General features: G+C 42.6%; 1 protein-coding gene across 1 annotated transcript in view; it reads right to left on the bottom strand.

Annotated features, from left to right (window-relative positions):
- CUNH1orf21 (chromosome unknown C1orf21 homolog) overlaps positions 1-18,177 on the bottom strand; it is a 214,703-nt gene extending 196,526 nt beyond the window's left edge. The window contains exon 1 of the mRNA XM_035010645.1: positions 18,159-18,177. The gene's annotated coding sequence lies outside the window, so the exon portion shown is untranslated. The remainder of the gene's footprint in view (positions 1-18,158) is intronic.
- Positions 18,178-18,704: the final 527 nt, after the last annotated feature.

Below are 18,704 nucleotides of genomic sequence, written 5' to 3'. Positions count from 1 at the left end.
CAGTTCAGGCTTTATGTTTGACCTGCAAATATACTACCACCAACAAAAATAAACCATTGCCCACTGCGATGTTACAATATTAACACACGCTTTCCAGTTTTGATAAAATAATTTTAATGTATTACCGAGTGCACTGAGTCATCTACCTACTTGGCAAGGAAATACTGAATTGCTACAATTTCTATCGTCTATCTGTTTATTTATTTATTTGTGAGTAAAGCCATAGAGGTTTATCAAGTGAAGATACAGAAAAAGCTCTCAAGAGTGAGAGGGTCCTGACAGAGTTGCCTACAATTTCTATTTAGGACACTTTTCTCATCCTGATCTGCCCAATCTCAGTATAATTATCACTGAGTTATTAATTCTCCAACTACTACTCTTTCTTGTGTTGATCATCTCGGGTAACAAGGTTAGAGCCAGGTTAGTAAAAAGGGAAAATGAGAACTCAGACTCCTCACAGATCACCTGATTGACTTCTAACCCCTAAGAGTGGAAGGTCATGGCTCCCTTCTCTGACACCCATAAGCACATCTACGTTGGAATCCATATGCCCATGCGATGCAAAAACCAGACCCTGGGTCTTCTTCACCATGACTTCCTCATGACCGTAACATATCTGTCAGTGCAATGAAGATATGTAACTTTTTATTTTAGACTTCTTTATACCTGATAAAAAAAGATAAACACTCAGGTCAAACCTAATGCTCGTTATGGCATCCCAACGGCCACAGATGATTTGCTAGAGACCTGGTACATTTCCTTAAATGCCCCCATCCCTCCTTACTGACCTAAAAAAACAAAACAAAACAAAAAAACAAGAAGCCATTATGCCTCAAAGGTAAGCAGGTAAGAGATGGATAAGAACTATCAAAATAACCCAAACGGATGTATTTTATTTATTTCCGAGGGAAGATGGTGTTTGTGGATTTCTGAACTACTGTGCACGCATGTGTTTAACAGATGCATACACGGAGCTAAGTGGACGTGACAGAGCACAGGTTGGAACCCATGGGGAAAGTTTTGTTTTGCTTAGAAAGAAAATCTCACCTGAGAGATTTTCTGAGTTTTTCATATTAAATGTTACCAAAAGTAGTTGCATATTCATTCAATTATGGGAAATACCATTTAGGCACCTATTTAATTTGTCTCACTCATTTTAGACATATAAAATATTATAGTCACAGTTCCAAATCAAAGACTCAATTCCATAGAGAAAGGGGGATCATGTGGGGAGGGGAAAAATCCACTTACTCTCTTCCCTTACTCTTCCACATACATGAGGCTGGCTCACTAAAGCACAATGTAACAGAGTGAAGCCCATGTCCTTCCTCAGTAGTCCTTTAAAGGAGCGATCTGGAAAACAATCTGAATGCATTTCTGTAGATGACAAGGTTATCTTCAGGCCGTATGGAGAAGACAAGGAGTGCCAACTGAACTGAATTTAGCTGCATTTCCCTCGGAATTCGGAGCCTCTCTGCCACTTAACAAATAACCTGCCACACGTTCTAGTATAAATGTTATTTCCCAATGCACAACACTTGATCATAAATACAAGCGCTTCTTTTTCTCTTCCAAGGACATTACCCCTCACCCTCACTCTAATCCCACCTTTGGGATGGACAACAGCTAAGATTCAAAGAAAGGTTCTAGGTAGTTTGGCTGTAAGCATCTTTGATGCAAGCCTTTTTGCCGCATAACCAATTAACTGGCCATAAGGCAATTCTGCATAAAAGATAAAAAAAAAAAAAATAACTGGTTGAAAGTGTGGTTTGACAGTCTGTTGGTTTCATCAACCGGCTGACAGTTTAGTTTCATTTCTCCATTTATGCAATACTCCCGTTTTACATTATATAAAATTTAACCCTCACAATTGTCTAGACAGCAGCAGAGTTTTGAACACACATTTCCCATGGAACCTTGGAACCTCTATCAACAGACAGGTGACAAGATGCCAAGAACAGTGTAGGTTTTCACCACACAATACAACAAGAACTCATTTACAAATATACATTCTAGTACTTGGAAACAGCTATGCCTTAGAATAAAGAAAGAAATATTAGTGAAAAAAGAAAAAGCGTGATGCTGAATGAGGAGATAAATCAACAAGCAAAAAAAAAAAAAAAAGTATAATGCTATGAACAAAAGACTCCAAAGACAGGGCTTAAGTACAAGCCACCAAAACAAAAAATCAGTTATTTGCACAGTAGTGCCATGAATCCATACTACACACCTTGAATGTATACAAACATACTGTATTTCGCAATTAAGTCTTTTTATTTTTGTCGCTTATTTTTCATATTTCTTTATGTCCTTTTTAATGAATGTCCCTCTTTTGTGTGTGTGTGATTTTTATCTTTTACAGCAAAATCGCCTTATGGCCAATTAATTATTTGGTGAAAATGTTTGCAGTGAAAATGCCTGCAGCAAGGATGCTTATGGCAAAAACACCGGACATGCCAAAGAAGAACCCCCAAAAATCATTATTATAAGATCTAAACAAGTAACAGAAAACAAGTATGAATCTCACAGGCATTTCATTTCTGGATATACTCATGTTACTTCCTTGCTAATCATGGGAGTTTATTTAATTCTATCTGGTTCCTTTGAAACGTGGGTTAGTCTTAGCTGTTACAATAAAAACTGAAAAACCAAAACACTCGCAAGGGATTTTATCTTCACACAGAGCGTCCTAAAACTCTCATTTGAGATTATATGAAGGGGAAGTATTTTCTTGACATTAGAACCTAAAGCAAACTTGGTAGAGACTCAAATATAATGAAAATAGAAGGGAGATATAAAGATAGCTTTGGTGTTATAAAAACTATCCTCCTAGGGCTTGAAAGGCACACACACATCCACAGATCACAAGACAAGCTGGAGATCTGCCATCTTCACTTTGCACTGACCTTCTGATTTTGATTAGAAGACAGTTTTTCGCCACATTCATGCCCTTGAGACAAGTCTACCAGCCCCCACAGAAAGGAGCCCAGCAGCCTTAGGAGCTTCGGTCGGCTCCAAAACTGAAGGCACACGAACCTACAGAGGAAAATGCTACTGGACAGAGATCCCAAGGAGCTCTGCCATAATGTCTGCATCACTTTGGGGAAGTCACAATTCCCGAGTAAACCAGGATCCCTGGCAACCAAATGCTTACTTGAACGCTCCTTCCCACCCTATCCCCTTCATCTGCTGTGTCATGTCATGAAAATACCAGTGGAAAGAAGAGAATGTAGCAATGGGAGGATTTTGAAAGCAAACTTCAAAGCATAATGATAATTATTAGTGCTGGGTCTGATCAGACCATGTCAAATAATGACTCAGATAAAAGACGGGGGGTGGGCAGCGCTGGGTGCCACAGTCCGTTGAACACCTGACTCTCAGTTTCAGCTCAGGTCGTGATGGCAGGGTCGTGGGATCAAGTCCCGCATGGGGCTCCCCACTCAGCTCGGAGTCCTGCTTAGGATTCTCTCTCCCTCTCCCTCTGCCCCCCACCCCCCCGTGCTCGCTCTCTCTCTAAAATAAATAAATCTTTAAAAAAAAAAAAAAAAAGAGGTCAGGGAATGCGTTTCATTTGCTGACATCATAATTTGGGATACATAAGGTAATCTTTGAAGAACAAGGGGGAAAAAACGGTTTTAAAATTTTGACAAGTTGCAGAAATAGATACATATAATCTCAACACCAGAAGGGAAGATGGGCTACAAAAGTTTTGCACAGGCATAGTCAGGACAGGTTTGGGGGGTTCAGGCTAATCTTAAGAATCAGAAACTAGGAGAGCCTTCAAATCAGAAAACAAACAGAAACCAGCCCCATCAGGTGTCCCATCACCCAGCCGAATCCTTTAAGGCCACCAAGTCTCTGAAAGCACACATCACAGAGCAAACTTGAACTGATGTTAAAAATTCCTGTTGACATAGTGAAGAACCGCCACAAGAGGTTCAAGGATTTCCTCTCTGAAATTTTAAGGGTAAAAATACCAACTTTCTAGGATGGACCACCATCAAGCAAAAGGATAGATTATCACCCGAAGTTCTTAAAAAGATACTCTGGAATAGAAGTTGGGAACATGGGACTTGGGGCCAAACCTTCATGAAAACCCCATCATGTATTTCCCGCTGACTTTCTGACATCATGTAATTTCCTGTGTGGCTTAACCTCTCTGAGCATCAGTTTATTCATCAGTAACACGAAGCCCATATGTAATTCTCACAGGACCACTACGTAGGTTAAATGAGTTCATGTACATGCTGCATCTGGCATATAGCACATGTGTAACCAATGTTTCCTATTTATGATGTCCCTTCAAAAGTCATCTCTCTCTGAATAAAGTTTAGAATTGACCATGATGATATTTTGCATAAATGGTTAAAAAAAAATCACTTAAGTGTCAAAGAACCCATGACTGTGTGTTGTTGCACCTGGTGATGTAAGTCACTCGTGTGTGTACACCACCCAAGAACATATTTCTTGCTGCCTGACCCAGACACTAAAAAAAAAAGTGTCTTAAAAAAAAAAAAAAGTAATTGTCCCTAAATAAGAAATGAAAAAGCCAAGTGTTTCATATCTAACAGAAGTCTTTCTCAAGCATAAATTTAATTACTTGAGTTCTGAGTAATCTAGCCTATTCCTGGGTCTGGACTTTTGTTGTTGTTCTCCTTCTCTTTTGTTATGAAATAATCACATAACATATGTACAATTCAATGGACAAAAGCAAAATGAACGTCTCTGTGTACCTACCTGTAGAACACTGCAAGCACCTTTGAAGTCCCAGGGGTAGCTATTCCTAATCAGACCCTATCCTTCACCCCCAGAAGTAATCACTGTTCTCCTGCATTTTATGTTACTAGTTCCCTTACTTTTCTTTATAATCTTCCCATATATGAGTCAATCCTTAAAGAATGTGTTGCTTTAGTTCAGCATTTTTTAGAATTTTACATAAATGGAATCACGCTGTATTATTCTTCTATCTTGCTTTTCCACTCAACATTATGCTTATGAGATTCATCCCTGTTGATATGCACCATTGTATGTTATTCTCACTGCTGTTTATTATAAATGTAGCACAATTTCTTTTCTCAATATACTGGTTAGTAGGCCTACAGACCTATTTCAGTATTTCACTGTAAGCATTCCTACAGATGTGTAAGAGTTTCTAAGGCTGTGTTTCCCAATCTTCTTCATAACCCCACTTATATTAAAAAAAAAAAAAAATAGTATCAGAATGACAAGCTATAAAGTTATGAGACAAAACCGCTCCCACTCCAGGCTTGCAATTTGCTCTGCTACCCCGAAGACTAAGAGGATCAGGGGACCATTTTACAAGGAATTCCAAACTTCTTTCCAAAACCATTTACCAGTTTCCACTATCACCAGAATCATATGCATATTCCCTCTGCTCTATATCCTTGCCCAGTGCTTGATGCTGACAGACATTTACCAACGTGGTAGGTATGAAACGGTAGCTCATCGTGGTTTTAATGTTAAAACATATTATACCACCTCTATAATTGAAACAGTAGAGAACAGAATAGAAAATGCAGAAAGACAGCCAATTAAATACTTACGGAAATTAAATATAGAATAGGGGCACATCTCAAATCAGTGGGGAAGAGATGAGACTTTTTTTTAAAAGATTTTATTTATTTATTTGACAGAGAGAGACAGCGAGAGAGGGAACACAAGCAGGGGGAGTGGGAGAGGGAGAAGCAGGCTTCCCGCTGAGCAGGGAGCCCGATGCGGGGCTCGATCCCAGGACCTGGGATCATGACCTGAGCCGAAGGCAGACACTTAACGACTGAGCCACCCAGGTGCCCCGAGATGAGACTTTTAATAAGTGGTTTGTGACATCTAGATAGCCGTGTGGAAAAAGAGAAAATTGGATCCATTTTCCCACACAACAAAATAAATTCCAAAGGGGTCACATACTTAAATGTTAGTGATAAAACCACACAAGCACTAAAAGAAAATATGGGTGACTCTCCGTAACTGTCCAGAATGGTAGTCATTATCCACATGTGGCTACTAAGCACTTGAAATGTAGTTAAGTGTGCCTGAGGAACTAAATTGGCAGTTTTAATTTAATTAACTTATATTGAAATTTTAGAATACTTAACTCAGTTATTGGAAAGCTTTCATGTACACTTGGGACAACCTGGTTATGTGAATTTATTTTTTCAACAGCAAATTTTATGAAGTCTAAACACAGATCAAGTATTTATTATGAAAATTTAGTGACCAAACTGAAATGTGCTAGAGTATAAAACACACATCAGTTCTTGAAAGTTCAGCATGGAAAAAGAATGTAAAATATCTCATTAATTTAAAAATACTGATTAGTTATTGAAACAATAATATTTTGATAGATTCAATAAAATTATTATTAAATTCTTTTCACCTGTTTCTTTTCATGCTTTTTAATGTGGCTACTAAAAATTTACATATATGGTTTCTACTGGATGGTGCTGCTGTACGGTCTAGAAGGAATTTTTTTTTCTGCATCATGATTCAAAACCAAGAGGCAATAAAAGAAAGACTGATAAAACTGACTACAACAAAGAAAAAAGTTTGCATTAAGAAAACCAAAATCTGGGTCGCCTGGCTGGCTCAGTCAGAAGAGCATGTGACTTGGGGCGCCTGGGTGGCTCAGTTGGTTAAGCAACTGCCTTCGGCTCAGGTCATGATCCTGGAATCCCGGGATCGAGTCCCACATGGGGCTCCCTGCTCGGCGGGGAGTCTGCTTCTCCCTCTGACCCTCCCCCCTCTCATGTGCTTGCTCTCTCTCATTCTCTCTCTCTCAAATAAATAAATAAATAAAATCTTTATAGAAGAGCATGTGACTCTTAATCTCAGGGTCATGAGTTCCAGCCCCATCTTGGGTATAGATTACTTAAATAAAAACTTTAAAAAACAATAAAAATCAAAATTAAAAAAACAAAACAAAACAGAATCAGAGAGAAAAGACAAGTGGATAAACTGGGGGGAAAAAACTGCTGGCACTGCCCATTCACCTGTCCATTCAGTTAAGGAAAAATGTTTCAGTCCCAGCTTTATGTTTGATTTGCAAATAAACCTCCACCAACAAAAACAATCATTCCCACTACAGTGTAAGAGCAAGACTAGGAACAACCATCTATCCAAATGAATAAAGTGTGGTGTATTTATACACTGGAGTCTCTGCAGTTGTAAAATACAATGAAAAACTTTATATATGGCTCCAGGGTGATCTCTGAAATACAGTGTTAAATGCAAAAAAACAAGGTGCAGAACTATAATATGCTACTCTTTTTCCTAAGAAGAAGAAAATGAAGATGTTTGCATACATTAAATAGAAATAGAGCATACGTCGCATAGGTCACACATACACACATATACACAAACACATACCTATACACATACATATGTATATCTTCCTAACTCTGTCCATTGAACAATGACCAGCCCAGAGACAACGAGAACTCCTAACACCTAGACTATGGTCTCTAAATACCATTTACCACTAAAACTGATCTGCAGTAGAAAAAGTACTCGGTAAGTCTGAAATATCTTGTTATCCCAGAAAGTAAAAATATCATCAAAGACCACTATAGTCATGTCAAAAGAATTCAGAAGCCAATTTAAAGAGTCTTCCACATGCCAAAGATAGAGTTTTGAAAGAAGTAACTGCAAGGGATTGAAACACATATAACCTGTGTTAAAGTCCATGAGTTCAGAATACTAAAAAAAAAAAACAAAAAACAAAAAGGAAAAAAAAAAAAACCTCTTTAGTCTTCTTTGGAAAATGCTAGAAAATCAACACATTTTTCTGAATATTATTTAAGATGAGGAAATAAAACCAAGCATTAATTTTCCTATATAAGCTATACTCTGAGGTAACCAAATAATTGATGCGGTTCATTTCTTGATAGAAAAACTCCAGCTAACAAATGCAGAAATGGATGACAGGATATCATCATTTTACAACCCTTACTGAAACACTGTATCTAAGCAATGACCATCAATGGTTTTTGAAGGGCCTGGGGAAACTTTATAATGGAGAGATCATGCTGACAACACCTGAATCCACTGATCAGTCTTAACTTCACAAAAGAAGAAACAAGAAGGCACGTGTGCCTCCTAAAGTCTTGTCATAGAAGTACATAACATTTTGTATGATGTACTCTCGCCAAACTATCTGATCGAGGTTCCAGTCTAGATCAAACTACCAGCTTACAAGAAATATGAGAAACAGAAATAGTGAAGAACACCAAGAAAGAAGATGCAATCAGCAAACTACAGAATGAAGGAAATCCTACAGAAAAATCCCTGTTTCTTCAACAAACAAACTCCCAGGAAAGAAGCAGAAGAGGGAAAAATAGAAAAAGGAAGTCTATAAATAAGGACAGATGCATCTTTCAGGTGTGAAAACTGTCTGAATCCGGAATGTAACAAATTAATCATTAAAAATAATTACGGACCAATCAGGAAAATTTGCTTTCTGATTGGGTATTTGATATTAAAGAATTACTGTTGAAATTTTTTAGGCATGATAATGATATTGTGGTTATACTAAAAGAAAAAAAGTCCTATCATTTAGAAATATAATCTAGTATGTACGGACAAGATGGCATAATGTCTGTGATTTGCTTCAGGAAGAACAAGTAGGTGAGGGGAAGGGAATAGGCGTGTGTGGCAGGAAGGGGAGAGGAGTATGGAAAAAACAGAATTGGCCAGGAGTTGGTAATTAAAGGCCTGACTTTATCATCAGAGAGCTTGGGTTCCAGTCTTGGCACCACCATTTGACAGCTACAAAACCTCGGTCAAGGTCCTAAAGATCCCGAGCCTCAGTTCTTCCTTATCCCTAAAGTAGAGGTAATGGTAGGAGGTTCCTCATAAGGCTGTTGCAAGCATTAAAGAAGATAATTCATGTAATGTACTTAGCACAGTACCCAGGCACAGAGTAAGCTACTCAATACATGTTAGCTTTCATTATTATTACTGTTAATTATTACCATTGTTATTCAAGTTCATGAAGCTAGAGTCAAAAGATGGTAGACTTGGGAGAGAAGTACCGAATTCAAAGCCCTCCTTCGTTCCAATACATAACGATGCCTGCCCTACCTCTACCCTGAGTCCCTCAGTGGAGACCGAAAACACGTAAAAATACTCTGCAATAAGAGTCTCTTTTTCACAAGACAAGGCTTTGATGACATCGCTTCTAGAATCAGACAACGAGCCATCCTTTGTAACAGTGTCATAACTTCACGTGTCTTTACTGTTAATGGTTTCTCATCTGGTGGCATGTATGCACTCAAGTATTTTAACCCCCTTAAATCAATATGCACACTCATAAATTCACAAGGATTAAACACTGCGCCATTTCACCATCCTCCCAAAACATGGCCTCAAATTTTTACTACATCAGATGCTGGTGTAAATTATATAAAGCAAACCTCAAAATCCCAACATATCAAACTAACAGTGATAGAACATCAAACTTTGCATGTAGCACAAGCTAACATAATATTACGGCACTAAATACCTGTATCTGGCAATCTCCCGTAAGGTAAATATTTCCACTTCTATTAAATAACAGAATTACGAATTTTGAGAAACCTCTTCAATATTATTTTACTTCTTTGTTGGACCATGCTGACCATATGCTGATTTGTGACCCACCCTGCCTGCTCCCTGACACCAGGCCTGCCTGTCTCTCCTGCCTCTCTGAGGGCCTGTACTGTTTATTCTTCTTCCCTGTCCTTTTCCATCCACAGCCCTAAATGTCAGTATTGCCTGGAACTCACTGTGCAGTTTTCTTGTATTTACTCTCCCTGGGCAATCTTACACCAAACCACATAGCTTCAACCACCAAATTTACAAAAATTCTTTTTCTTTCTTTCCTTCCTTTCCTTTCCTTCCTTTCCTTTCCTTTCCTTCCTTTCCTCTCCTTTCCTTTCCTTCCTTTCCTTCCTTCCTTCCTTTCTTTCTTTCATCCACTTACTCACTCACCAAACATGTACTAGGCCCCAATTGTGTGGTAAGCTGTCATGAGGATACAAGAGAATTAAAAACAGATATAGTCTTACTCTCATGGACTTTACAGTTGGGGGGGTGGAGGTGGGCAATCGGTATTTGAAGAACCAAAAAATAAATTTGCAACTGTAATTGTAGTAAGTACATGCACACAAGGGGTACGGTGAAGCTGGAAGACAGAAAAGAGGGATCTAACCTCATCATGGAGGTTAGGGAATAATTCCCTAAGAAATGCTCACTGAGATCAAAGCCGTAAGTCTGTCCCAAATCTCTCTTCTGAAATCTAGACCAGAATTTCAGTATATCTCCATCTAAAAGAATATAAGCACCTAAAACTCAACATACTGCAAACTGAGTTAATGATCTTTCCTCCCGCTGCATGAATTCTTCATCTCAGCAAAAGACAGAATAATCCATCCCAAAATTTTGCAATTATCCTTTATCCTTTTCTTCGCTCTCCAGTGTCAATCTGTCACCAAGTCCCACCAATCTTGCTTCCTAATACCTTTCCTGTCTATCTTCTCAATGTTCAGGCATTAATTCAGTTCCCATCAGCTCTCACCCAGCTGGGACCAGAGTTCCCTTGCTCTGATTCCAGTCTCCTACCCACACTTGGAAGGAACTATCTATCATGCAAATGACGTCTCTCCCCTGTTTACAATCTTTCAGTGCCTCTCACTGGTTGTATTTCGCAGTAAGTCCAAACTGTTTACCATGAAGCCTTGTGTGGTTCCTCAGCCTCATCTCCCACTGTGTTCCATCACACGTGTAAATTGCAGCCATCAGGACCCACATCCACATGTCTCCACACCATGTGTATCTTCCGCCTGAAATGCTCTACTTCATCTTCCCTTTGTCCATAAACTCTTTTATCCCCAAATGCCAGTCTGTGAACTAGTCTATGAATCCATAGTAACGTGAGAAAAATAGTTAGAAAGCCATTGTTAGCCGCCCTCCAATATTTTTAGAAATGTAAACAATACCATAGAGGACTCTTGTGTAGCTTTTGAGTGTCATCCCAAACACCTCCTCCTCTGTGAAGCCTTCCAGGACTTCTTTATTTTGGGGAATCACATAATTTATTGCCCAAACTGGGAGACTTTTGAGGGCCAAGGGGGCATATTAAGACCTATGTGGAACACTAGGCATAGACCAGGGCTGTCCCAGGGAAACCAGGCTGCAAAGTCAGCCTACCTGTAGAGAGAATTGGCTTTCTTCCCTCAACTCCCAAAGCAGCGTCTATTCACCACATATCATGTGTTTGCATGTCAATTTACTCACTTGTCTGAGAAGCCCACAAAGGCAGGGCCAGGCCTTTTTATCTGTATCTCCAGCATCTCTCCAGTGCCAGGCACGGAGATGACACAAAGTGTCATCAACAAAAGTAAATGTTTGTTTAACAAATTATCTGAGTGAGTAAGAAAGATTAGATGCCCTAATCTCGGCCAACAAAGGAATTTTAAAATTCCCATTATCTTTTCTCATCCCACACTATACTTCCTCATTTGGTCAAAGAGAGTTTCGAATGGGAGCAAGGTCTTCACAGAGAAAAATTCTAAGCCTCAGACCACTGACCAGCTGTCAACCAACCAACAGAGCCACTTACTCAGCATAATACACCCCCAGGGGGCAAGACAAAAGATCTCATCATTTGGTGGGGCGGTGAAAAGCACATAACTGAAAACCAAAACTAATACTGAAAGAAACAGACATCAAGTAAGGGTTACAGGCATTCACAGATGGTAAGGGAGGAGCCATTCTTATGGTCAGAAAAGGGTCAGAGACAGGATCTGAACTGAGAACTGAGATCCCCAGGCGGGGTTGGGGTGGGTGCTAGGGAGGCCACCAAGGATAAGCACAAGGTTTGTTTTGGTTGCTGTGTCTAGACTGCCATGGATTCCTGGCACAGAAACCAGAACATCTGAATTCTCAGCGAATATTAAGGGACTCAAAGAGGCTCCTGGATTCTCATCTCCTTCATCAAAATAGTAATCGTATCTTTCTGAGACATACAATGAGATATAGGTTGCTTCTTCATTTATAACCTTTTAACTGCAAGAACTGTCACAAAACTATTTTAGGGAAATTGCTTCTGGCAGAACTTTCCGATAGAACTGCTGAAGTCACCCCTTGGCACGTATTAACTATCTGTGTCTTTGAAAAGTTCCCTGCAAACCACAGTCTGGCAGCCTGCAGCATCTCCTTTCTCTACACCTGGCCTTTCAATCTTCTTGTGATAGAAACAGTAGTGTCAATAGAGGGGTTCCACCGCAAACAACCATATACAGACCTCTTTGTCAACCTGGGGTTCAGGGGGAGGCTTTCAGGAGTGGCTATTATACACACTAGCATTTGTGATGATTGGTATAAAAAAGATCCCCACACTCCAGCAAAGACTAAACTTCTCATGACCTTTTCCCTACCCGGCTCAGTGGGGAAAATCCTAAGTCACCAAGTGAGGTGGGGTATGTCCTAACACAGGGTTTACCAATGAACTAGAACTACTGTGGTATCCATCGCACTCAAATAAAACACAGACTCATCAAAGAAAGGGAATCCTTACCTAAAAACTGTTTGCTCTGCTCTGCTTTAAAGCACCGTCTTCCAAAAGCCGAGGAGCACTCAGGATATTGCATAACTAGTGTTGGATCTACTTGTGAAGTACAATTTTATAAAAAGACCAACCCAAGGATGTATGTAATGAGTCAATAGGATATGTTTTTCTAGGAGTTGTCCCCATTAATACTTTTTCTCCCACTGACTCCCTACTGATGGGGCCGACCTAGGTTACAAATTTACAGGGAAAACCAGTAATATTAGGTCTTATTAGCTAACAAGCTAATAATATTAGCTAAAGAATCCTTACTTGGCAGAAATGTGTCCTGCAGGCTTATAAAATTTTCATGGAGAGCAGTAAAGCCATAACAAATGAGAAAAAAAATCTGATTCAACTTACAGTAATATTTATTTAACCAAAGGAGAAAAAAATAAGGTAATGAAGATGACATTAAATAAGCCATTCTATTTCTGTCATTAGTCAGTAGATTTTGGTGTACAGCAAAGCCTTTCAATGGTGCCATTACAAAAATCTCTGAAATGCTTTTCAAGATTTATTGTCCAAATCTTTAAAAGTAACAATATCATTGAGATGTTCCTTTATTATCCAACACAGGATATAACAGCTAAGCGAAGAAGCAAAATACTTCAGCTATTACTACATGGCTTAAGAACCTTGAAAAATCCAAAATATAGTAAGGTCAAAATGAAAACAAAGGCAAAAAGATCCCTAAACTCACGGGTGCTCTAATCCCATTTTTCTACAAGGCACAAAACATATGGACTTGAACTCATGAATGCTATAAATGCATCTGTTAACTGGCATGAGCCTGTGAAACAGGCACAGGCAGGTATGTGCTAGAAGATCTAAAGGCTTGATGGAGAGAAGTGGGTGGGAGTAATAAGGGAGGTGTGGGGCAAAGTAGGACAAGGTAGGGGGGCCCTGAGGGCAGAAGGAAGAAGCTCCCCAGAAGCTGGAAGGCTATACTTGAACAGGGAGGTGGGTGGAGTCAAGGAGAAAGTGGACCTGGAGATGAGGTTAAAACACTGGACAAGATTATTCAAACATAAAATACCCAAGTGCTGCAGGCAAAAGTAAGGTGGGAGGATAAGAAGCAGGAGGCTCTACGAATGAAAATCTGTGGGACAGAAAGCCATGTTAAAGCTCCAGAAAGGACTATAAGGTGAAAGGGACATTTGGCAAAGGAGTAAGGTAAAGGCAGCCCAAAGAGTGAGAACAGATGTAGGGGCAGAGCCACGGGATGCCAGGAGCCTAGTGAGCTCCCTGCAGGAGACAGGTCTCCACTTTCCTCATGTTAAGTGATTTTAGAGGGAGCAGCAGTGACTACTGATTACTGACTCTCTTGGGAAAACCTGGTAAACCAAGAACTGGGGCTACCTGAGCCTTCCCAGACTGTCTCCCCCACTCCTAGATCCAGGCACATTCTGGGATTCCAGCATGGGACACCTGGAGCACAAGTTCAGTAAGACAAGGTACATGGGAGTTCTCTGGAAACCATAAAGCGTCCTATCGATATGAGGCACTGTTATTCACCGAACCCCTTAGACTAAAAAGATAAAGACCATAGTCACAAGTCAACACTCATGAGGGAAGAAATATTTGTTAAAGATGAATAATACATATAATCCCAATCAAGATCCCCCCAAGTAGAAATTCCAGTAATGTGAGGGGACATTACACTTGGTATGTTTACTTGCCTGTTAAATATTCTTCAACAATTAAAAATCCCAACCGAGGCAGAATACGGAGCTCTTAATAAGCTATCATACTGATTTATTGAAATGGAAGTCCATAGCTAATGTATTTCCAAGGAGTTTTTTGACATATTACAGACCTTAACTAATTAGGTTAATTCAATTCAATTCAATCACTCACTGAGTAACTTCCAAGTACAAGGTATTGTGCTGGCTACTGTGGGGTTTGCAAAGATGACCCAAACCGCCTGCCTTCTAGTCGTCTTCTAGTTTCCTGGCCAACTCATCTTCTCAGTTTCCACTGCAGATCGGGAAGGAGCTATCTCTCCTTTCACAAGTGGAGACGGAAGGCAGTCTTTACATTCTGTGCCTGGCCTACAACCCAGGAAATACATTTTCCAGGAACAGATTTCATTAAAAAAAAAAAAAAGTCAAGGAACTTCTTGATACTTGCTGACGGAGGACGCTGTCAGGTGCTCATTTCTATGTTCATCCTAGCCCAGCTTACATCTAACCACTCTTGTCATGATTGCATAACCATACATGTCAAGTTGTTTCTTGTTGCAACTGTAACTTGTAAAATTAAACTTCAGAACTGAGATAGTCAAGCTAAATAATTGCCTACTTTAAGAATATGTATATGTATAATTTGTGTGCCACTTTAGATAAGCCCTTGAATTATGAGCTCTTAAAGTCACAACTGTCACCAATTACTAAAATACAGTTTCAGTGTTGCAATTCCCCCTGCAGACAGGCCCTACCCTTGTCTTCTCAGTTGTCTAAGCAGTATGTTATACTAGTCTATTGCAATCTGCTTTTCATGTTTTAACAAGAACTTAATACAGGGTGCCTGGGTGGCTCAGTTGGTTAAGCGACTGCCTTCGGCTCAGGTCATGATCCCAGGGTCCTGGGATCAAGTCCCACATCGGGCTGCCGGCTCAGCAGGAAGCCTGCTTCTCCCTCTCCCACTCCCCCTGCTTGTGTTCCTGCTCTCGCTGTCTCTGTCTCTGTCAAATAAATAAATAAAATCTTTAAAAAAAACTTAATACAACATTTACTTCTCCCATGCTATGGGACTTCTGAAAGTCCCAAGAAGGACCATAAAAGGGCCCAAAGTGTACTTGTATGTGCCTCAGGTGGCACCAAGTTGTACTGATAAGTTCAAGTGAAGCTGGGGATATCTATCACACTTAGGATCCCCCCCCACCATCATGACGGGATCGAGTCCCTGCCCTCTCCTGTCTCTCCTGACCTCATGGGAGGGGCCGTGCCACCCCCTCTCTCAGCCTGGGGTGTCTCACTCTCTGAGAGAAAATATCCAGTAGAAAGGGGGCTGGTCACGAAGAGCCTGGAGCAAGCCACTGGAAATGTAACAGTCAAGGCTTGCCTAGTGGAAAATCCGGCACAGTGCTGAGCCACCATCTGCCTGGAAATGAGACTCCTAATCGGGCAAACCACCTTCCTCCTTGGTAGGATTTTTAATCAGTCACAGCAAGTAGTACCAATTAACGAACAAGCTCTTGATTTGCACCCTGTGATTCTTCAAGAAGCTCAAACCAGGGGCGCCTGGGTGGCTCAGTCGTTAAGCATCTGCCTTCAGCTCAGGTCATGATCCCAGGGTCCTGGGATCGAGCCCCGCATCAGGCTCCCTGCTCTGCGGGAAGTCTGCTCCTCCCTCTCCCACTCCTGCTGCTTCTGTTCCCTCTCTCTCTGTGTCTCTCTGTCAAATAAATAAATAAAATCTTAAAAAAAAAAAAAAAAGCTCAAACCACTTCAAACAGTGGCCTATTAATTCCCAGAAATCCATGTGAGATGATAAAATAAGATAGGGAGAAAGGGGTGACGGATAAATTACTAGCCAAGAAAACAAAATGATCAGTTCTCTCAAAAGAGTGAAAATGAGTCAGTGCTGCAGAGGGAAGCTAGAACCTCAGGGTTCTTCCAGGATGAACTTTCAACGTTGGATAAAAGACCTCCACACCAACCAAGGCCATTTTTCTTGGGACATATGCTCCAAGGGAGGTAAGCTTGACCACAGAAGCACCCACTCCTCCTCAGGCATCGGCTCATCCAAGAGCTAAGTTTGCTTGTCTTTGCTTTGCCCAGTGGTCCTCCAGAACTGTTCTCTGAACCCCGTTTGCCCAGCAGGAAACGTGAGGGGAAGTGACATTTCAGTGCTGCATTTTGTGATCAGTAAGTGCTGGTCCCAGCAATGGTTTAACGCAAATAAATACACTCACCTATCACCAACACTTCCCATTTCACAAGGGGCAAAACAAAAATAGCTGATCAAGTCCAAATTAATTTCCAGGTCTGTTCAATTGTATCTCCAGAGAGCCAACACACAACATGTTCTATTGGCCCTACAATCCAGCTCTAGAAGTATGAAAAAGGGGAGAAAACCCCCCAAATTGAGCATCTTGGAATGAAAAACCCTTCAAAAACATCACCTTCTCCTCTCCCCCCCCCCCCCCCCCCACCCGCCCGGTACATTCCAACTCTACCAAACTAAAAGGTTATTATTAGGTGAAAAGTGAGTCCACCCCCTTGAGTAGGGAGGTTTTCATAACATTTCTCTGTGTAATGAACATGCCACTTCCCCAAACAGTCCATACTGTTTCCTTAAAAAAAAAAAAAAAAAAAAAAAAAAAGTGTTTCATGGAATCTATGGTGTGTCAGCCCCCCTCCCAACGTCTGAGTCAGAGCAGAGCATGTGTGGGTCTTCAACCAAGGTTCTGGATGATCAGGGTGTATCACTTTCAGAGTTGCTCCAATAGCTGAACTTATGGCTGTCTTCCAGCCACACACAACATAAGCACTATCTATTTTAAAACAAATTTCCTAACCCACATGCGATGGAAGATACCTCATAGGGAGGCAGGTTTCCTACTGAAACAAATCGCTTCTATCCCCAACTGTGCTTGTCATCACTCAGGATTAATGCGTGTTTCTGTGTATGTATTTTTATCTTTGACCATGTAACTCCTGGAGAAAAGAAAGCCACCTCAAATTTGACCAACGTGCCTGAGCCAATTCAGAGCTTTAGAAGAGGAATGAATGGGAGATGAGAGCCCTTAAGCCCAGGGACTTCTCTCACACAAACAGTAAGTGGGGGGTGGGGGGGAATCCCTCCGTGGGGGTAGGAGGCAGGGTGGATGATCGGGGAAGGACATCAGCAGCCGTGGCGGCCGCACTTCGCGGACTGCCTGCAGAGGGGAGGGAGATCTCTTCCGTGTACAGTACCCAAGCACCCTCTGCTGCTGCCTCGCATGGGCACGAATAATAAACACACCGACGTGAGCATAAACACACCGAGGTGAGCAAACAGATGCACCGAGGCAAGCCACCCCCAAAAGGTCAAAACTTCAGAAATCCCGGGGATCCCAGCACCCATCCAAGCACATCAATCGGTCGGAGCGGGAGAAGGGACTCGAAGACAGAGCACAGGATTCTGAATTCTTTTTCTTTCCAGATCTGGCTCGCAAAGTACGGTGGCTACATGCACAGCTCCGAGAGGAGCAGGCAGGCTGAGGGCGGCGGGGAGGGGGGGGGGGGAGTGCGGGTGGGAAGGGAGGGGTGTCTCACACCAGCCACCCAGGCCTCAATGTGACGAAAGTCGTCAGCAGCCCCAACCGCATCCCAGCCCCTCCGCCCCGGCGAGCAGACGCCCCCACCCCAGCTTCCGTCCCCGCACTAGGCAGCAGCAGCCCCGCGCCGGGCCGCGCGCCCGCAGCGCCACCACCGCGGCTCCCATCCCTTCGGCGCGGCAGACTCCCCGCAGGCCTCCCTCCCAGCCCACCCGGGCTCGCCGGGGAGCCGAGTCGCGGGGCCGCGCCGCCCGCTCCCCCCCGCCCGAGGCCGGCGGGGGCCACGCTTACCTTGGGCGCTCGCGGGGGGGGCCGAAGGTGGCAAGCCTCCCGCCCCCCGCCCCTTTCCTCCTCGCCTTTTCTCTTCCTCCCTCCTCTCCTCTTCCTTCGCCTCCCCACAGTGAGTCCGGGTGTCCCCCTCCTCCCCGCCGCTCGGAGTAGACGCCGAGAACCCCGGAGCCCAGCCCGCGTGCGTGCGTGCGGGAGGCGACGGCACAGGGCCAGCTCTCCAGTAACTGAGCGCGGCGCGCAGCTCCCAACTAAAGTGTGAAAGAAGCGGCGGCCGCGAGGCCGCGGCGCGGAACGTTCCCCCCGGGAGTGGGCAGGCAGCGAGCGGGAGCGGGCTGGGAGCAAGCGAGGGAGGGGACCGCCAGGGAGGGGCGGAGGGAGGGAGGGGCCCTCCTCGCCCAGTCACTCACTCGAGGGGCGGGGCAGCCAGCCACGCCCCCGCCGCCGGCCCCTCCCCGCGCCCCGCTCCGCGCTGCGGCCCGCTTCCCTCCCCCGGGGAGGGGCCTGCCGAGACCGCCCGGCCGCCAAGCCCCGGGAGGACCGCTCCGG

This window comes from Mirounga leonina, unplaced genomic scaffold (assembly GCF_011800145.1).
Source record: "Mirounga leonina isolate KUSES-001 unplaced genomic scaffold, KU_Mleo_1.0 Mir_154, whole genome shotgun sequence".
In the NCBI taxonomy this organism is placed as follows: Eukaryota; Metazoa; Chordata; class Mammalia; order Carnivora; family Phocidae; genus Mirounga; species Mirounga leonina.
Note: the sequence above shows the minus strand (reverse complement) of the source record. Positions and strands in the feature narration are given on the sequence as shown.